The sequence below is a fragment of the Rhinolophus ferrumequinum genome, chromosome 7 (genome assembly GCF_004115265.2).
Source record: "Rhinolophus ferrumequinum isolate MPI-CBG mRhiFer1 chromosome 7, mRhiFer1_v1.p, whole genome shotgun sequence".
In the NCBI taxonomy this organism is placed as follows: domain Eukaryota; kingdom Metazoa; phylum Chordata; class Mammalia; order Chiroptera; family Rhinolophidae; genus Rhinolophus; species Rhinolophus ferrumequinum.
Genome location: NC_046290.1, coordinates 81,544,614 through 81,566,839, shown reverse-complemented (window position 1 = coordinate 81,566,839; position 22,226 = coordinate 81,544,614). Strand labels below are relative to the sequence as shown.

Sequence of the window (22,226 nt, the reverse complement as noted above, 5' to 3'; positions counted from 1 at the left end):
AGGGGAGGAAGGAAACACAGGTGACAAACAGAAGTGGACAGCACAGAGAAGAAAAGCCCAAGGGACCCCAGTGGAGGCAGGTGGGAGGACATCGGGCTTTGTAATAGCCACAGGGATAAGAAGCTAAAACTATGAGTTGTTATCATTTATGTGACCTCTTTTATAACTCCAGGCTGTGTAACCTGAGAAAATGAGCTGACGTTGGTAATATCGCCGCCTTCTGTTATTTTTCTACAATTTCTGCAAACTTTATAATGAGGCTCCCTGGTGAGCTGTGTTCATCCAGACTTATTCTCTTCTGATACAGGCACTCCTAGTAAAAGAAATATGATTTTTAATTCTTCAAATTTATGTGCTGCTCTTCATATATTAAAGTAATTCAAACCATTGTAGCACAAGGATATATGACTTGGGTTACCTATAAGTGGGATGGGCTGGTACTGAATCATCCATTTTCTCATTCAGGTTCCCTTGTAACTAATCACATACATTAGAGAAACAGCAGGTCAGGGTTAGGGGCACAGTGTATATCCACAAGAAATTTCTCTGCAAAGAAGCAACAAATTATAAAGAACTGACTTCACTCATATGTGGGATATAAAACTGAAAGCAACAGATGAACAAGACAAAGAAACAAAAGTTCATAGACACAGACAACAGTTTAGGGGTTACCAGTGGGTAAGGGGGGACGGATGGTAGAAGAGGGAAAAAGGGGTCAAATATGTGGTGATGGAAGGAGAACTGACCCTGGGTGGTGAACACACAATGCAGTATATAGAAGATGTATTATCGAAATGTACACTTGAAACCTATATATAATTTTAATAGCCAATGTCACCCCAATAAATTTAATTTAAAACAAAAGAAATGTTAAATCAATTAAACAAGGAGGCCGTTAGACTGAGGTGGTTCTAATACCTTAGCATTTTACATAAGCAAGCCTGTAAATATCTCAAGGTTAAGAACTGAAAATCTAAGGATAACCAATCACAGACAGCCAACTCGGCTATCCCAAATAATGCTTAAACCATAGCCAATCAGATAATCCCCTTGCTTTGCTTCCACATCTTCTCTATAAAATCTTTCTCCTGGTTCCTGTTTGTGGAGCTCTCCTAACCACTTCCCATTTTGCATGGCCAAATTTGAATTGGTTTTTGCTTCAATAAATTCTTAAAATTTTGACTATGTCTCAGCTTATCTTTTAATAGAACAAAGCAACACTAGTTCAAAAGATAACAAAAAATGTTCATTAATATAAACTGGAGCCTAGGCTTAATCTGTCTGGGCCTCAGTTTCTCCATTAGTTTAAAAAAAAAAAAAATCTTGCAGATAAGATCTCCTAGGTGCCTCCTTAGGGTTCTCATGAGAGCCAAAAGAGAACATTTGAAACATTTTTAAGCTATGAAGGGTCACAAAAAATAAGGGGCCATCTAGTCCATTGGGGTAATGGAACTTTGTTTTCAGGTCAGTTAAAATACCTGCTTCCCTAACTATCGTTAAATGACAAAATTCAACTGAGTAAATTTAAAGCTCTAATTGTATTTCTTAAGCAATTCATGAATCAGGCAACATCCAATCTAGTGACTAAAAGGACGCTCCAAGGGGGTGTACACAGTGAAAGGTGTTAATGGGAAGACGGATGTGGCAGGGCATTTATTAGCAAAAGAAAAGAAAGGATTATTTTTAGACCAGGATATCTTCTTTTTGGGGGGAAGGGACCAGCAAGGGTTTTATCCATGCAGACTGGCCTCTTCCTCCTATGGGGAATAAAGAGGGTCCATGTGACAGATCACCTCAATGGTGTTGACCAGAAAATTCCAGGCTGGTTGATGAAGATTACATTTCTGGTAAAGGTCAAAACTGCAGGAGTGAGGTCAGATCTTAAGTCTAGGTTTGGTATTATGGACATCAGCCTAAGGGACACTATTTGGAGCCTGTCGATTTCTTTTTTAACACTGTGATATTACAGTTTAATAATTTATAAAAGGTACCACTCCAGCTCATAATTCTCAGGTGATTACATGAAGTACAGAGGCAAAGAAAAAACCAAATCCCTTCCCAACACAGTTGCTGGGCAATTTTAGCTCATATTAGAAATCTCTGAGTGACACTGCATTATGATATCTGCTATTAAGCATTCTTTCAGAGAACAAAGAAAATATATGCCAACACTAAGATGATCTTGCCACTGTTATCTTACATGCACATGGGTGTCTTCTTAAGGCACTGTGCAAAGTAGTATGCCACCAAGGTAGTGAACCTTGGCCACACACATCAAAAGTGTGACTTAAGAGGAAACAACCTTCCCATGAAAAAAAAAAATGAGCGGCTTTTCGTGAACGGAATAAGAAATTAAATTAGCGCTGTGGGTGGTGACAGCAGAGAATAGGTCATCCTTTGAAACCCCATCTCCTCCTAAGTTTCATGTTAATAGAAGCCCAGCCTCCAAAAAGTGACTTTCTATTGCCTAAGGTAAATGATGTCAAACTAATTTAAATATTTTTCAAATACCTTTCCTTAATACCCTTACAACTGAGAAATCTCACAGGCTTGTCAATCTCAGCCACACCATTGTTTCCAGCTCTAAATCCTGCCTTTGGGTTTGGCTTCTCTCTTTTTTCATGGATGAATAACATTTTCAATCAAGTTGTTTTTCTTGTTACTCTGGGAACCAGGCTCGTTCTGAATAAGCATAATCCTGCATGTCAGGTTCTCTGGCCTTACCTTCTCCTTCTCTTTCTCATCTCTGCTAGAACCAGAGGCTCACACTCCAGGAACTGTGTGGTGTGCACAGAAGGTGCTGTGGTGTGGGACAATTCACTTTTGAAATCTTAAGAGCAGGAGAGAGGACGCTTCACTTTTCTGAGTCGGGTTCCCAACGGTTAACCCTGGACACTAGTGACATTAATAAGAATCAAACAAGACTTCATTCAATGACCCTTCCTCCAGGAATGCTCTCCTGTCCACTTTCTCCTCCCTTCGTGAGAACAACCCATTCCCTGCCTTGTTTCCCTACTGTGTGTTCAGACTTCAATCACAACATTTTAGTCTACTTCCTCGTTTATATTTCTGTCTTCCCTCACCAGACTGAAAACTTTAGAGGGTAGGCCCTTTCCCTTATTTATGTTAGGAATCGCCAAATCATACTCACCAATGTTTGTTATTTAATGGACTCAAACGAATGTCTGTTGAAAGACGAATTTGTTAATTGACTAGTTGATTGATTGAATGAATGCTACAGATGAAAATGTTTTATAAACCTCCAATTGCTAGGCAAATGTGGATTATTATTATCTGAAATTCCATAACTTAGCTTTGAACTTAAGGTAATTAGTTAATTGCTCAAAGTCAAGAGGTAATGGACCTAATAAATGTTCATATTTCATGGCATCCTTAGTTTTTATTTGTTTATTTGTTTAATCCAGATAGCCACCAAGAATTTACACACCCTAAAATAATAATACACTAAAAAAAAAAAAAACAGTCCATGCAGATAGAAATACTGAAAACTATTCGACTGGTTAAATTAGTGTTTCCTCTTAGAGATGCAGTGATGAAACAGCACACTTTAAGTCCTTCCTAGGGTACAAACTGGTGTCCTGGAGAGACCATTCATGCTAACTCCAACACAAAACATTGAGGGGCCTGTCCTCGGATACCCATTTTATTTTTACCAATTGATCTTGGTGTGAGAGTACTGACAGGAAGTAGTTGGGTGTTTGGGATTTTTTTTTCCCACTATCCAATTCATAAATATTGGACACCAGCTACATGTTGGCAAAGTACAAGAGTTTTAAGGTGTGCTGTGGGTTGGACGACATGGTCTTACAAAAACACAAACACCATAATCAAGGCAGAATGTAAATGCCATAAGACAATAGGTACCTTCTCAGTGCCATGGGTCTAGTGACAGAGAGAAATAACAGGCAGTAAGAGATCAGAAAAGACTTCACGTAGGAGGTGACATCGGTTATAAAAGTTAAGATGTGAACAATATTTCGATCCACATAGATAGGGAGGACAGCATCATAGGGCTCGGGGAGAATACGGATTCTAAGAAGGCGTGATGCTGTACACAAACTCCTGAAGGGAAGGCCAGCTCCCTTGGCTGTCTTTAATCCTCATCCAGAAGTTTCTATTCATCTGCTCCTGGTATACTAACTTAACTCTAGTAGTAACCAATTCGAGATTAGCTGCATTTAATGTAAAATAACTCTAATATTACTGCAAATACCTCTCCCTCTTCACTGAAGCAAAAAAATATTATCTTGAAGTAATGGATCAAATACTACATTTATATAGTATCTCTAGAGAAATTATTAAACATCTGAAATACACTTTGGATACCACAATTACATTTTCTTTCATTTTTACTAGATAGCTAAACAAATAGTTCTCAGCATTTTCTGAAAATGATCTGTGCTTAACATGGAAAAACCCTTTTAATTATTATAACATAACATTTTGCCAGCTTCTACATCATTTGGTCCTTGCCAAATTCTGATGTCTAGCATTAGAATTAACTTCTTTGGAATATTTTTAAAAGCTTGGAAACGCAGATGCATAACAGTATAATATTTCTTAACTCCATCAAATTCTAGGACAGGCTCTTCAATCTGTGATCGGAGTAAAGAATTGGTTTAATTGAATGTCTCCAAAACTGGTGTTCTGCAGGATATTAATAGGTGTTTCATTTTTTTAAAAAGAGACATGTTGATGGAACAAAGTTAATTAGAATTTTTTGTTTTGTTTTCCTTGGTTTTATCCACAAGATTTCTCAGATTCATTAATATGTTCTCATAAGTTGTGAATCTCCAAAGAAGGTTCATATGTCCACCAGACTTATTTTACAATGAAACATTTTTTAGCCATGTCTATAAATTCCCAGAATACTGTTTCAGAAAATACCAATCTGAGAAACATTTATCTAATGAATTACTCTAAATTAAAGACAATTTCACCAGTCAGCTTTGGAAGATCAATCAGTTGACCTCCACAGAAATTTCTCCCTCCATGCAACAGAGAACATGCGGAGCAAAAACCAACAACAAAAAAAGCACTATCAATCCAAAAATAAATAAAACATTATGTGAATTATGTGGCAAATGCCACTGAGACAATTCTTTCAAGATGCCAAAACAAAAACTTTAAATATTTTTTCCAAAGAAATAATGAAATTTTTCTATAGTACAAAACCTATTTGACATGCTAAGAAATTGGTATTCTGTTACTGTGTATTAGATAGATACACAGCTACTTTCTACAGGTTTCCTCACTTGCTAAATACTTACCATCAGAATATCTAACAACTTACAAAATTCACCTATTCAAATCAAAAACTGCTCCAATGAATCTGCGTGTGCATGCCAGAGAAAACATTTAGGTGGCACAAAAGTTTTAGTAAAAAGTTCCCTCTCAGCTTTTCTTCAGACAGGTTTGGGGCTGGTATACTCTGATCAAAAGTGCTGTGTCACTTAAAATAAATAAAAGGTTATTTTGAAAAGGGTATTGTGTATTATCACTGTCATCTCCCTCACATTACTAAGAGAAAAACCTATTGAAAGAGTAGGAAGGTAGAAAAGACTTGAGACGAAAGCAGGTCTAAGAGGGGTGGAAAAGCCCATATATTAGAATAAAAGGGATATATGAGGAGGTACATGAAGACAAGTAAACTTATGAAAGACGTAAACTTGGCCTTGCACATGTATCCATCTGCCACATCTATGATTTTTTTTTCATGCATGAAAAACTTGTAAAAATATTTGAAATTGTGGTTTCAGAAAACTTTACTGTGATTGGTACAGCCACTATGGAAAACAGCATAGAGGTCCCTCAAAAAAAAAAAAACAAGTATAGAATTACCATATAACCCAGCAATCCCTCTTCTGGGTATCTAACCCAAAAATCTGAAAACATTTATTCATAAAGACAGATGTACCCTGATGTTCATTGCAGCATTATTCGCTGTGGCCAAGACATAAAAATAACCAGTGTCCTTCAATAGGCGATTGGATAAAGAAGATGTGGTATATATATGCAATGGAATACTACTCAGCCATAAGAAAAGATGAAATACTACCATCTACGACAATATGCATGGACCTTGAGATTATCATGCTAAGCGAAATAAGTCAGACAGAAAAAGTCAAGACCCATATGACTTCACCCATATATGGGATATAAAACTGAAAGCAACAAACAAATAAGACAAATGAACAAAGAACCGAAACCACATAGACACAGAAAACAATTTACTGGTTACCAGAGGGTAAGGTAGGAGGGAGGAAGGTAGAGAAGGAAAAGGGGGTCAAATATAAGGTGATGAAAGGAGAACATACTCTGGGTGGTGAGCACACAATGTGATGTATAGATGATGTGTTACAGAAATATACACTTGAAACCTATATAATTTCACTAACCAACATCCCAATAAATTTAATACAAATTTTTTAAATATGAAAACTTTATTGTGTTTTATAGATATGTACGAGTGATTTAATGATTTTGAGGGAAATTGTTTTGTGTTCTTGAGTGGGCTAGAAATCCTTTACAATTTTTCCCATTTGAAGTAATAGGATATAGGCTACATCTATTCAAAATTTCACATCCAGAATATTTGCCTAGATTTTGATAAAGAAGGATGATTAATCATACATTCGTGGAGGAGGTGGTTAAATACCTGCCAAAATAGTTATATTTTTTCCAAGTAGACACCTTGGGAGTATAGGAATATGTGGTATTACTATTGCCATTAATCAAAATATTTTTAACATCTTTTAAAAATGTTTTCCTTTAGTTTGTGACACAGACTTTTAAATCTCCTCAGTGGTGAGAATAGACTAAGATATTCAGAGCCAGCTCTGGAAAATAAGTGGTCCTTCTAAGAAATGGTAGTTTGATCAATTGGGGTCTCCTTATAAAGTAATGACACCAAATTTCTTGTGTGACTTATGAAGTGATTTTGAAATCAGTAGGATAGAAGGCATTCCTATGTGTTTTAATTATTGGCAGCATCATTAGAAAAGATTTTTTTTCCAAAATGAATGTGAAGAATAAAACTTTTTGTTATGAACATGAAGATATAGTTGTTCAAAACAGTTCACATCTTGTTCAAAAATAATCTGTAAACTTAAAGCAAATTGTTAAAGAACTAGATACCTACCTATTTTCATCCAAATAGGATATTTCCATTTCAAGCATTATTTGGAAGGAGTGATGAGACTGAATCTGTCTGCTATGGCTCCTTCCCATTGATAATGTAGAAAACAAACAAATCCAAGTGAAGATTTAAAAAAAAAAAAAGGTTGGGAAATGGGAGGTAGTCAGCAGGTATTTAACTTGAGCTGGAGCTCAATCAGATGCACAAGGCAAGGTGAAGACTGTTTCAGAATCTCCCAACACCTCCCAAAGTAACCAGACAAATCTGATGGTTTTCAATCTTAATATTTACCTTACTTGAATTTCAAGCAATTTTAAAGCTGTAATCCTTTTGGCCCCTAGCAATAGAGCAATGGGCACTTAAGACATTGGATTCCAGTCCCTATCCTGCCCGTGGGTACGGCCTTACTCTACCGAGGACAGAGAAACTCTGTTTTGTTCATTAATCAATCCCAAGCACTTACAATATACACTTCTCAGTGCTCAATAAATACTTGAAGTAAGAAGGTTTAATTTCTCTAGGCCTCAATTTCCTTATCTGTTAAATAAGGATACTACCTTAGACCCAGGGATTCTAATCATCGGATATACTTACTAATAGAGCCTCATCTTTTTTTCTTTCCTCCCCTTTCCAATGGCAGAAATCCCTTCCCAAACTACACCAAAGGGCTGATGGTCAGCTGTCTCCCTCATGCCTGATTACCATCTGTATTATCAACAGGCAGTTTGCTTTCATAAATTCAAGATTCTGCAAAACTGAAAATGAAATAGGGCAGAAACTACTAGTTGCATACAGAATACCCATTCTTTCTTTCTTTCTCTCTCAGTAGCAGAACTCAATTTGTTTGGACTGTAATATGTTCAGCTAAAACAAACAAAATATTTCCCCACCCCTCACTTGAGGTTGCTATAGTTATACAACACAGCTCTGGCCTAAGAAATAAAAGCAGTAAAATTTCCTAAAAGAATAACAGAATCAGCTGATGGAGCCACATTCTGCTGGAAACAGCACAGTTCTGAAACGCTGGAGGTGAGACAGACATTCAGCAACCTCAAATAAAGCAGTAGGAAAAGACCAAGAGAATTGTCAGTTTGGACTTCCAGGAAGCAGACACTGAGTCAGAGTAAGCAATGCAAGATGATTATTGGAAGGTTAAAGATAAAAAGCAAGAGAGGAGTATAGACAACATGTATCTCAAGATAATAAAGGCTGTAGATGACAAGCTGACAGCTAACATACTCAACAGTGAAAAGCTAAAAGCTTTCCCTCTAAGATCAGAAATAAGAAAAATGTGCCCACTCTCACCACTTTTATTCAACATAGTTTTGGAAGCCCTAGCCATAGCAATAGGAAGGAAGGAAGGAAAAAAGGGAAGAGGGAGGGAGAGAGGGAAGGAAGGAAGAAGGGCAGAAAGGGCATCCAAATTGGAAAGGAAGAAGCAAAACTCTCACTATTTGCAGACAACAATGTATAGAAAACTCTGAAGACTACCAGAAACTGTTAGAACTAATTAACAAATTCATTAAAGTTACAAGTGCAAAATCAATATAGAAAAAATCTGTTGTGTTTTTATATGCTAACAACAAACTATCACACAGAGAAAATAATTCCATTTACAATTGCATCAAAAATAATAAAATAACTAGGAACAAATTTAACCATGGGGGAGTAAATGACCTGTACACTCTAAATTACAAGACATTGATGAAAGAAATTGAAGAAGACACAAATAAATAGAAAGATATTTCATGCTCATGGATTGAAAACATTAATACTGTTAAATGTCCGTATTATCCAAAGCAATTTACAGATTCAAAGCAATCTCTAGCAAAAGTCCAAAAGAATTTTTTACAGATGTAAAACAAATAATCCTAAAATTTTTATGGAACCAAAAAAGGACCCAAATAGCCAAATCAATCTTGAGAAGAAAGAACAAAGCTGGAGGCATCCCACTCCCTGATTTCAAACTATATTACAAAATTATCTTAATCAAAACAATGTGGTATTGGCATGAAAACCAACACATAGATCAACTGAACAGAATAAAGAGCCCAGAAATAAACCCTTGACTAAATGGTCAATTAATCTATGACAGAGGAAGCAAGAATATACAATGGGGAAAAGACAGTCTCTTCAATAAATGGTGCTGGGAAAATTGGACAGCCACATGCAAAAGAATGAAACTAGACTATCTTATACCATACACAAAAATTAACTCAAAATTAATGAAAGCCTTGATGGTGAAATTGGTCTGCTTAGAGGGGCGGATGCACTGGCTTTAGTGCAAGCATTTTTTGATAGCTACTCACATTACAGAAACTCGTTTTCTTACTTCTGGATTCTTAACTGCATTGTTGGTGATTTAAACGCTAGAAGTCTGACTTCCAGATAGCTTTAGGAAGCACACTTTAATCTCTCTGGACTTCAAATTCCTTCTTTGCAAAATGAGGAGGTAGGATTATGTACCACCGCAAGTATTTAAACAGAGGGGATTTAATGCACAGAATGAGTTACACAGGTCATAGAGAAGCCAGAGCCAAATGGGATGATATGGTAACCCAGGTATTAGCAACAACAGGAAGCCAATACTACCACCTCTAGGCTGCAGAACAAAGAGAGGAGGCGGAATTGCTGGAGCTCAGGAGAGTCCATCATCAGCCCACAAAGGCTGGAACCATCCTGTAACATGGGAACTAGAGCCATGGGATAAATTCAGTTGCTGTTAGAGAATCAGCTCAAGGCAGAGAAAGAGAAAGGGAAGTACCCGGGCTTCTCCCTTCTCCTTACCACCCTCCAGGGTCTCACCAGTGCTTCCACTGGCTAAACTCAGGGAGAAGCCAGTGAACAACAGAAAACGACAGCCTTCGTGGGTCAGCCTCTCCATGACAGAGAACACACCCAGGATAAGACGAAAGAAGGATCTGAGGCTGAGCAGGTCTAAGACCACTGTAGTCTAGATCAAAGCTATCCACATTTTTTTCAAGAGCAGGTAACATGAAAATAAAACCGTAAGTCAGAGACTGAACTGATGATAGTGTTAGAAAAGATTAATGACGGACATATTAACACGGGACTTTACTCAGATACTCAAGGCATTATTCATACTTATAATTTCTTTATTCATCAAATGGGTCTGGTGCCATTCAGCTGAATTAAAATAGTTCAAAATTATATAATTAATAAAACCCATGTCCATCACATCTGCTAACATAATTTCTGGCAGCTGTATGCAATAGGAGCTAATTTATGTGTGTGTTCTTGTTCGGTCTTTTTTCTTTCTTTTCTTTTTTTTTTTTTTTTTTTTAATTTAACCAAAAATTCCAGGCAGCCAGGACCCAGAGGTTAGGCAGCTGCACTGGTTTGACGACCTCTTACTGGAAACTGGGCCAAAACACCACAATTCCTCCTAGTTGGAATAGTATCCCTTTCTCCAGGGTGGTGCCTGCACCCACCACTGAGGAAAGGCTCCCAGAAGCTTCGAGGGAGGTGGTGTATGTGTCACAATGGCTATGCCAACATTGTCAACCTCTGCCAGGCCACAGAGCACTGATTCTTGGTTAGGAAGCTCTTAAACCTACTTCTTACAGTATGCAAATAATTCATAAGGGAGCCCAGAACTGCTAAGAAAAACTCCCTGGAGTCCTAGCATTTAGCCATCCTTAGCCCTTTTGGGACTGGCCTTCTAAAATCCTTGGGTGTCAATTAGGGCTAGGCCATCACTGAAACTCCTCCCCGACTTGGGTGACCATTATTGAGTTTTGTTCTCCAGAAGCCTGCTGGGCACTGCATGTCAGCTACCTGTGAAGAGAACACAGGTGAAGCCTAGCACTTCTATTTAGGGTGACCATCATTTATATGTCCCCTGCACCCCCACCAAAATAAGAATTTAAAATGATCCACATAAACACAAACTCCTGTTTATCTCGGTCAGACTAAGGAAATGGTATAATTCCATGAATAAGAAGTCCCTGGTCCCACCCTTCAAGTTTTCCCCTCCTCTTCCAGACTCCCAGCCACAGGGTTACAGTATTAATAACTGGCTCCCGAGGGCAATGAGATGTCTGAGTGGAGAGGGTCACATTTCAGCTGAATAAAACCCACTCAGCAAAAACAGTAGTGCTCATCAGTAAGGTGACAAACAGAATTTTCTTCCTGTCTTAAAATAGACACTCTGAAGCACTCCCACTGCACCCAGCATAAGAATTTTAGGAAGGAGTAAATATGGCCTATTGTCAGGTTAAGGAAAGAAAGCCAGGAAACAAGCTGAGAGACTGTATCTGAGAAGGAATAAAATTTTTTTAAGGAAGACATTTATTTAAGGCAACAAAAGGGTCTATCTTGTTTACATATAACATTGTGATGGTTGGAAGGTTAAGGTTTTGGAGCAAGAATTGTTGCTATTCACCTAGAAGCAGCTGATTATATTTCAGTGACCTTTACCCTCTCATAGTTATTTAAGGAGGCCTATTATAATGTCAAGCCCTGATCTTTTCCCTGAAAAGAGAAGAGACAGAAGAATTACCTGTATAAAAGGGCACTGAGTCACAGCAAAGCCAGTCTGCCCGTCTGCCCTCAGGGTTGTCACAAAGACAGAAAGAGCAGACAGGGAGTCTGAAAAAGACAGAGGAGAAGGAGCATCTGAGGACTCAAGTTTCATGATAAGTTCACTTCACATATAAACCGGAAGTAGACTCTCTGCTGGGACTTAAGGTTGTTACTTCCTTTACAGGCTGGGGTTCTGCAGCTGATTTCTCACTCACGCTTCCCTTATTCCCCTTCTCCTCCCAAACTCATCCTTTTCCCCTGCAAGACGAAGATAATTCATGAGTGCCCCTAGATGGAGGCCAATTGTCTAAGCTAACAGGAATCTGGAGTTTTCTAAATCAGTTCAACACATGGACCCAAAAAAGTAAATTTACACTTACAGCTACTGTCGATGGCCTTTCCACAGTTAAATGTGTTTTCTTCAATCTTGTGCTGCCATTTAAATAGCCAATTCTACAGAAAATTGCCCCTTTGGAGAAAATGCTATAATTTCCAGCGTTCGAGGGTAAGAAAACACTTTAAGGCCATCGATCCCAAGGAGAGCGAAATAGGCCGGCACCCAAGAGTAAGAACAGCAGAAGCGGCAGTCGTCTTGCTTCCACAAAGATTCTCCAGGTGGACACAGGAGAGAGAAACTAATGGAAAGAAAACATGGGGAGAAAAAGGTCAGCATCAAAAAGCTCCTAAGCACCAGTTTTATACCAAATAGGAAGTCAAAATAACATCATTTCAGAGGTAAAAGTAAGAACTTTAGGTTGTCAGACCCAACTTCCTAACCTGGGCTGTAGATTTTTTTGTACAAAAGATGCTCTCAACTATGGGGGCACACTGGAATCACCTGGGGAGCTTTAAGGGGAAAAAACCTGATGTCAGGTCCCATGCCCAACCAATTAAATGAGAATGTCTGGGGGAAAGCGGCAAGCATTTGGGAGGTTTAAACATCTCCCAGATGATTCTAATGCAACAGGAAGGTGAGATCCCCTGGCCCCCACCAACCCTGCCTTGATCAAGCAGGCATATTTGGAACACCTGTAGTGACAAGAATTCACTACCTTCCATGGAAATGCATTCCATGTTAAGACCATTCTGATTGTAAGGATTTCTTTATGCTGAGGCTCAACCTGCCTTGCTGTAACATGCACCAATTTGTCCTAGCTCTGCCCACAAGGGCCATACATCAAATTTGGGAATGATACAAACCTGGAAGGACTCCTTTGATAGTACCATTGATAGGCTAAGGGCAAATCTGAGGCCAAATTTAGCAAAATGAAATCCCATAGATATCCACATTCTATCTTTTACTTACGGCTAAGAAACAAGGGCACAAGGAGAAAATGGGAGAGAAAGGGCTTTAGCACATGACAGATTTCCAGGGCTTGATGCAGGGGTGGGGGCAGTAACTCAACAAGAATTATCAAGGTGATTGTGGCGGCCCAAACTTCTCCTGCTCTCCCAAGCTGCATGAACAGCCATGTGTTCCAGAAAGAGGGATACTCGGAAGACACACTCTAATACTAAAGTGGCCACACTTCAACAGAGATAGAGAAAAAGAAGGGGGAGGAGGAGCCCAACAGTGAGACGGGCAGAGCCAGCCTGCCCATCCGCCTTCAGGGCTGCTACAAAGACAGAAAGAGCAGACAGGGAGTCTGAAAAGTACAGAGGGGAAGGAGCATCGAGCGTGGTCTCTGTGGTCAACTCCAAGTCGGACAGTTGATGGTTCCCACGCTCTAGGTACTCTTTTCATCTCCCCATCTCACCTTCAGAGGTGCACTGCCCCTCTCTGTGCTGCAGGTTCCTCTAATAAGGAGTTCCTGGTGTGACATTCAGTCCCCACCCACCACCCAAGGTCTCCAATCGGAACATATTGCTCATCTGCAGGGAGGTAGGTGGGGGGTAGAGGGAGAAGGAAGGACCTGGCACCCTTGTGGCACACCTGTGGGCACAGGTTTCACCCAGGCTCCAAAGTCTGGCTGCTACCGAGGGAGCCACACACCCTGGCTGAGAGGTCCAGCCACATACACATTCTGAATCTTATTTGTTACTTTACATCCATAAAATGAGCTGAGCAGTCTTTATTCTCTTCCATTGTCTGGAATTATCTGGTATGAGTTAAGAATCAACTTTTCTTAACATTTGGTAGAATTTACCTGTAAAACAACCTGAGCCTAGTTGGGGAAGTTGTTAAATGCCATTTCAGTTATTTAATATTGATGGTTCTATTTAAGTTTCCTATATTTGTGCTACTTTTGCCATTTTATGTATTTCAAGGAATGTATCTATTTTTTCTAAATTTTAAGTTCATTTGCATAGTTATTCAGAGTAGAGTAAAACCCACAATTGGACAAGCAGAATGCAAATCAGAAAAATCAGTCGTGTACATGAAGAGGTGTTTAATTGGGAAGTAAATAAAATGTCTAGGATGAACCTCTACAATCAGGGCCAAGAGTTGCCATTGTGTAGCTTAAATTTATCCCAGTTAGCTGCAATGTGATGCCATCTAGTGGTAATTGTCCGGTCTGGCTTATGGCTGGCCCAAACTTCCAGGTCCCTGGCAGCAATGCCAGGAATTTCCTGCGCGGTGTTGCGGATTTAGACTAAAGGGACTGCTGGTCCCTTTGAGGTCTCTTCACAAGTTGCCTGCTGTTTCTCCCCCATACCCTCACAATGGAACTCCTAGAAAAGATAAAAACTTGAGCCCATGGCCTTTTGAAAGTAGGGGCAGGATACATTATTAATCCCAATATATCAACTTCGTGTTATTGTGGGGTGTTACAGTAAACTTTTTTTTTTTTTTTACATTACTATTGTACCTATATTTGGCCTTTTTCTTTCTGTACCATGTTTAATTTTATCTTTTTTTTTACCCTCATCACTTTTGTTCAGTCTGTTGATCTCATTTACCTAGTCAAATAAACAGCTTTTGTTTTGTTAATCTATTTTTTATTGAGATATACATGGTTTTTCATTGGCATATAATTTATACCAGCAAACTCATCCTTTCAAAGTTGACAATTCAGTGGTTTTTAGTATATTCATGAGAATACACAACTATTGTCACTATCTAGCTTCAAAGCATTTTTATTACCTCCAAAATAGTGCCCATACCCTTTAGTAATCATTCTTTCTTTCCTCCAGCTTCTGGAAACTACTCATCTGCTTTCTGTCTCCATGGATTTGTTATCCTGGATAGTTCATATAAATGGAATCATGAAATATGTGGCCTTTTATGTCTGGCTTCTTTCATTTAGCATACTGTTTTCAAGGTTCATCCACATTGCAGCATATATCAGAGCCTCTCCCTTTCTATGATGGAATAATATTCCATTGCATGACTATACCATATTTTGTTCATCCAGTCATTAGTTGGACATCTGAGTTTCCACTTTTGGGCCATTATGAATAATGCTGCTATAAACACTCATGTGCGTTTTTATGTGGACATGTTTTCAGTTCTTTTGAATTTATACCTACAAGTCAAATGGTTGAGTCATGTGATAAATCTGTTTCCCTTTTTGAGGAACTGCCAAATTTTTCCACAGTGGCTACACAATTTTACATTCCCATGAGCAAAATGAATGAGTATCAATTTCTCCACATCCTAGGGGGTGTGGAGAGGTAGCTCACTGTGGTTTTGATTTGCATTTCCCTAGTGACTAATAAGGTTGAGCATTTTTTTCATGTGCTTATTGGCATTTGTAGCTCTTCTTTGAAGAAATGTCTATTCAAATTCTTTGCCCATTTTTAACTGGGTTATTTGTCTCTTTATTGTTGAGTTGTAAGAGTTACTTATATATGTAAGAGTTACTTAAATAAGACCTAGCTGGACAATCAGCTCTAATGTGTCTTTTGGAGCAAAAATTAATATAAGACCAGGTATTTTATATTATATTAGATTAGATTACATTATATTACATTATATTATATTAAAGACCCGGTCTTATAGTAAAATAAGACCAGGTCTTATATTAATTTTTGCTCCAAAAGACACATTAGAGCTGATTGTCTGGCTAGTTCTTATTTTTGGGGAAACACGGTACTTTAGAAGATTCTAAAGGTTATTGTTTATAAAATGACACATGGAAATCTGATTCACAATTTATTTCTAAAACATATAGTGGGAAGAATAAGTCATATAGTGGATATTTGAGGAATTGAGGAATCCCTTTTTACGCAGTGTCTCATATTATATCCAACCTTCTAAAAAATAATTTCAGTCTTCGCCATTTCAGAATAGTCTGATGGGGAAGCTATTCAGCCAAAGAGGATGCTCAATAAGGAATAAGTAGTTGAGCATATAATAACCATACACGGCAAGGGGTAATTTTAGAAATGAAGAGCACCATATCCCAAAGGTAAAGCATGCCCAGGGTGGTATCTTTAATTTTGTGCATGGTTTCTCCTTCGTGCCTATAAAGGTTCTCATTTTTAAAAGTCTTGAGTTTGGCTTGAGGTAAATTTTGTTTGTTCTTAACTTTGTATCCTTTTCATTTTGATGCAATCCTGTGGTCAAAAAGTTTACTCACCGTTCCTATGAATGTGGCTGATTGTTCCCAATGTTACTTGGCGAAAGGGAGAGAACACTATTACTCTTCTGTCCACACAGTAGCCACTTAATAAATTCTGATTACATTGATGAAGGAAAATATTCATAAAATTCCATGTTCCAGATGGAATTCCTTACATTACCAAATGGATTAACCATAATCTGAAGAGTAACTTTACATGTACAATGATTTGCAAGAGGGGCTTCACATTTAATCGTTATACCATCTGATTCTCCTCATGAACCTGTTTCATAACTGATCCAAGGCTAAATGAATAAAAATCCCATGACGCTTTTCCCCTACTGATGTTGCCTTTAAGCTGATTAAAAATGTAATTTCTGCCAATGAAAATTGCCTTAACTGAAATTCAACAACTTCGTGGTAATTATCCATCCATATTTAATTTTTATATGCTTTCACTTGAATAAAATTTCATTTAATATCATCAAATAAGTTCCCTTTGGGGCACAGCGACTTTCATATTGTCAACTTAATAACCATTAGTCAGGTGTATGTTTGGTGTTTCCCAGAATCACCCTTTGTGCTTTTAAGTCAGTACTTCCCTTCTTAGATTCAGGAGTATTTTATACTAAAGAGGCAAGATAGTTCCCAGATTTTTAGAAAAAGAAATTCTTATTGATTTGTGGCCCACTGCAGCCACCAAAACTCAACCTCCTATTTACTCATTCACTAACTGAGAGGTTACAAACCAAGCCCCAATCTTCATCTCATCAAGAGTTCTTCTGCAAACCCCACGTTCCTATGGCTGGGATCTCCTGAGGGCATGTAGACCACCTGAGCATGCATCGGACTCACCTGGAAACTTGTGAAAATAGACTGCTGATTCAGTAGATCTGATCTGGGCCCAAGAATTTGCATTTCTAACAAGTACCAGGACGCTGCTGATGCTGCTGTTTCAATGGCCATAATTTGAAAACCACCCCCTAAATCCCAGTGTGTTACCTTCCGGAAAGATATTAACTTTCCTCAACACATATCAACTTCAAAGTTTCACAAGATTAGATAAACTGCTAAAACTTTCAAGAACTCGTTTGCAGCCTGCACAACTCTAGAGATCATAGATGACATCATCACGTGCTAAAGCCATGCTTGCTGATTGTCTGACCTTCTGGATTCTGGACCCTGCTCCCTTGCTGAGATTTTCAGAATTTTCTAGACTCCTTCTGCTTCACTACTAGACTATTGTAGCCCTTATCTCAGTTTCATGGCACTATGGGGCATCCTCTAACTCTGAGGAAAGCCAGATGAAGAAAAAATTTAGACCATTTGCTGAAGGCGGATGAAAACTGCTCACCAGCTCATGAATCCTCTGAAGCCCAAGCCCTTTTCAGAGTTTGGCATTAGTTAGCAGTTTAGGAAGTTCCTGTACATTTTAAAACATCTCCAAACTCATAGGAAGGGGAAGTATTTGATATTAGCTTCTACTACTGCAAATACAGTAATAGCTTGTGAACAATTCAGAGAAGCAAAAACATGTCCTCAATGAGCCAATAACTGCAATAGAGATGGCAGAGGGTTGGGAGAGGCGATAATGTGGCTGGGACTCAGGTCCCCTTTACAGTCATCTGAATTTATTCCTCCTCATTCCACACCATTTACAAATGCACTTAAAATATAGCTGAGGTTCCGTTAGAGTCCCTGGCACAAAGGAGCTCTGCATAAGGAACAGTTATCTGGGTCATAGAGTGAAATTATGTCTGATTACCTTGTGTCTGATACTGTATGGGAGACAGTTCAGGGAACAGTCATGGGTAATCTTTATTATAAACAACAACAAAAACCCCTTTCTGAATTATTTTCTCACAACCCACACAATGATTAAGACAATGACAAAGCATATTAACTATAATTCATTTATGGCAAAGAGCAAGGGTTTAAAGTCACAAAACATCCTGTATTAGGAATCATAGCCCGCCCGTTTCACATGTGCAGCCCCAGTCTCCAATAACAGAGTCAGAGAGGAAAATTCAGTTACAATCTCTGAAACGAGGTGGCCATCCTAGCAACTCAGTACCTACACGGAGAACAGTGTCGGCCATGCTTACCGTTCTCTGGTTTCAGCTCCCTAAGGTACACTTGCCTTCTCTGAAGCTCTGCAGCCTCTTCCCATCCCATTTGAAGAAAAGGACACTTCATACTGCAGAGCAATGAAGTTGATTTCCATCAGCCAGATATAACAGGGAGGCTTCTTGCTTCAAAAGCACACCGCGGGGCTCCCTTTTGGGTCTCCCCTGCCGTAGGCACGAGAGGCCACAGAAGTGAGAAAGAAAGGCCTTTGCTCCCCCACACACAGACAAGGGTGCCAGGAGCAGCCTCTTCTGCTTTCCAGGCACCAACCCTACCACCTTCTTCCCCTCTCATTAGGAAAAGTTCTCCTATCACCACTTAATACTTGTTGACTGATTATACTTTAGGGTAAGTGAATACCAATGCTTCATCTCAACCAGGTGTTTATTTTTATCCATTTTTATCACTGATTACAGATTGAAATGCCTTCTCCCCTCACAACTGTTTTAGCCATCAGCAAGTAGACAGAGGGCAAATTTGTAGGGAGCACTTCAGAACAACTTCCTGGAAGTGGAGGAAATATAGTGGGAGGGAGGCATGAGCTAGAGGAAAGTGGCACCCCATAAACGCAGTCTTAGGCACTGGAGCTCTTCCGCCCCCAACATGAAGATCCCAACTTCTGGGCCGTCTCAGCCTGACTGCATTCAGCGCTCCCTCTCCTTTCCCACCTCTCAGCCCACACCCCCCAGAACTAATTATCCAGTTGCCAGGTTCCTGAGCCAGTTGGACAGGTGGGGTATTTCTGATTGCTCCAAGAAGTGGGAGCAGCCCTAGCATTTCCTAGGCTCCTTTGCTCATCTTCTCAAACTGGGCGGAAGGTGGCAGGTCACTCTATCAATGGCCTTCATTAGGTCACACAGATGTCCAGAGATTCCCCTAAATGAGGGGCTTCTGGTAAACAAAATTGAGAAACACAGCTTAGGTGTGAGGCCAGCTTAGTAGGGGCTTTTACCTCCAGCTGCTGTGTCCTGGAAGTCAGGGTGTTGTAGAAGAGGATATAACCTAAAATTCAGGATATCCAGACAGAGCAGATTCCTTCAAAGGGAGTGTGGGAGAACCAGCAGTGACTGCCATGTTTAATACAGGGCCATCCATGACTGGGACCTGATATTTGGGTGGACCAGATATAGTAGCTTTGCATTACAGCATGCACATGTATGTGGGGGTGAACTTTTTCTAATGAAAATGTTTTAAAAATCACAAAAGTAGAGAGAATAGTATAATCAACTATCATATTACTTTAACCCTACGTAATTCAGTGGGCATTCTATAATATAAGGATATTTTCCTACATAACCAAAACACATGCTACCATTCATGCAGGGTGTCATGTGGGGTCTCAGCTCCCGATCCCCACATAAGAATGCAGGATATGCTGAGTGTGGGGACAGAGCCAGGAGTGCAGTTTCCAGGCTCTCGGCCTCACATGGAAAGGTGCTGGCTCAGGTAGTAAATGCCCATCAACTGTGACTGGATGGCCATCAGCTGTGGCTAGTTGGCTGTCAGCTGTAACCAGTGAGCCATTGGCCACTAATATAATTGCTTGGCTACGTTAGCAGAAAAATGGGAGCTAGCAAGAAGATGGTGGCTGAGCTAGCAAGCGCGGATTGCAGTTAGCACGGCGGAGTGCAGCTAGCAAGTGAGGTCGGTTGGTTGGCAGGCAGAGAAGCGGACAGCAGGTTGCAGATCGTGTGGCTCCAGCCTCCAGTGAGACTACAGTGGTATGACTCCCCTATCTATGGCTCCATGTGTGTTCTTTGTTGGCCGAGCCATATCCTGTGTTCTTACGTGGGGAGCGAGACCAGAGACCCCACAGGCCACCCCGCACGGACAAATGGTAGAGCGAGTAGGGTCCCCCACACGACAGTGAGGCCAAAACGGAACACCCACGGAGCCATAGATAGCGGAGTCATACCACCGCATTCTCAGTTGGAGATACAGGAAGCAGGAGCCACACTGTCCACAACCTGCCGTCCACTTCTCTGCAATCCGCAACCCACACTCCGCCGTGCTAACTGCAATCCGCTCTTGCTGGCTCAGCCACCCTCTTCTTGCTAGGTCCTCATTTGCTGCTAGCGTAGCCACGGCAGTTATATTAATGGCCAATGGCTCACTGGGTACAGCTGACGGCCAACTAGCCACAGCTGATGGCCATCCAATCACAGTTGATGGCCATTTACTACCTGAGCCAGCACCTTTCCACGTGAGGCCGAGAGCCTGGAAACTGCACTCCAGGCTCTGTCCCCACAGGATGGCATTGTTATAGGCATTCCTAGGCAGGCCCTCGCTGACCACTGGGAAGAGGGATTTTTGTCCTTATTTGGCTCTTGCTAGAACTGTCACGGTAGCACAGGGGATGGAGATTTTCCCCGAACTGCAGTGCTAATAATATTATAATCTATTATAATTAAAGTTCACCTTGATGGGCAAGATGGCGTCCTGGATCCGGTCTCAGCCACCGAAATCTAGTTCTGGCCCACCTGGTTGCTGTACTTCTTCTTAAGGATGATCTCATCTCCTCCCTCTTTTGTGTCCTCCTACATCCTCCTTCCCTTCCTCCCCCTCTCTCCCTGTGGCCCTATTCTTTCTGCCCACAGTAACCCAGGGAGATGTAGTTGATATCAAGGGCACAAAAAAAAACATTGGACTTCATCAAACTCCTGACAACCTTCTCTCATTACCTTTGCCATGATATATTATATTATGCTCTTAGCTAGGTGAGAAAACTGATACAAAACTTCAGCACATTTACAAAAAATGCAATTGTTCTGGGATCTCTTTTCATATGAAAATCACAGAACCTGAAGGGCTCGCTTTACACACCATGGCTGTTTAATAACTCCTCTTCTCCTACTCCCTCAGCCCACCTCAATTTCCAAGTGAGGGTTCAGAAAGCTGACCTTGAGACAATTACTTATGATTCAGTTTTTTCAGTCATTTGGGAAATACAGAGACTTTCTGCGACATTATTACACTCCTGTCACAACAAATTTGCACAAACTCCTTTCTAAATCTAAAAGTAAAAAGGATGTACTTAAGTCAAAGAATTAAACAGAGGGCAAGGGGGGCTCCACACACGTAAGTCTCCTCCCATTCCGCCAGCCCCAGACCTTTGGTCTCGTCCTCTGCAGGTCTGTGGACACTTAGTTCTTCGGACACAGAGCCTTCGGTACTGCACTCAAGGACCCCAACCTGCCCCAATGGTCGACCAAACTGACTTAGAATCCTGAGAAAACTTCTGAAATGTTGACCTCAACTCATTAGTGAGGTTGTAAGCATAACTGGGCAGCTTTTTAAGTTCACATTAGCCTCAGCCTTCTGCAAAAATGAAAGGAGGAAGGAGGAAGGGAAGATGAAATTGGGGGGGACTGTGCTTGGAAATGAACTCCCTGAAACCAGAGCACTGGTGAGCTTTTTAAAGATTTTAAGTCTGACAGCCCAGCTTACCCAAACCATGGCAGCTATAAAGGGAACATAACTATACTCAACGGAAGCCACCTGCATTTTGAGGTTGCCCTAAATTTAAAGCTTCTGGGAGACTTAATTAAATTTAATGAAAAACCATAGCTGCTAAACAAAGATGTATTGTAGCTCCCACTTAGTTATTCCTGAGGATATTAAGTAGCAATCATGGAGACCTACCTCAGCTTTCACATTTAAACCTCCGGATATTAGCGCCCAAAGTCTATGAATAAGGTAATGCTCTCTCCTTTTACCTTATGCTCTCTTCTTTTACCTTATTCAAGTACAGCAAGAATCAAGTACAGCGCAATTATGCTGACTATGAAAGAGGGTATTATCCTAACCGGCTTCCCATCCCTTGGGCCCCTCCAGCACTGCCTCTGCCACCACCCTCTCCCAGGGGCATTGCTTTTGTTTTCAAAAGACTT

General features: G+C 40.1%; 1 protein-coding gene across 3 annotated transcripts in view; it reads right to left on the bottom strand.

Annotated features, from left to right (window-relative positions):
• FAM170A (family with sequence similarity 170 member A) overlaps positions 1-12,306 on the bottom strand; it is a 30,598-nt gene extending 18,292 nt beyond the window's left edge. For all 3 annotated transcript variants that reach the window (XR_004423468.1, XM_033109874.1, XM_033109875.1), the window contains exons 1-2: positions 12,085-12,306; positions 11,682-11,770 (exon numbers count right to left, since the gene is read on the bottom strand). The gene's annotated coding sequence lies outside the window, so the exon portion shown is untranslated. The remainder of the gene's footprint in view (positions 1-11,681; positions 11,771-12,084) is intronic.
• Positions 12,307-22,226: the final 9,920 nt, after the last annotated feature.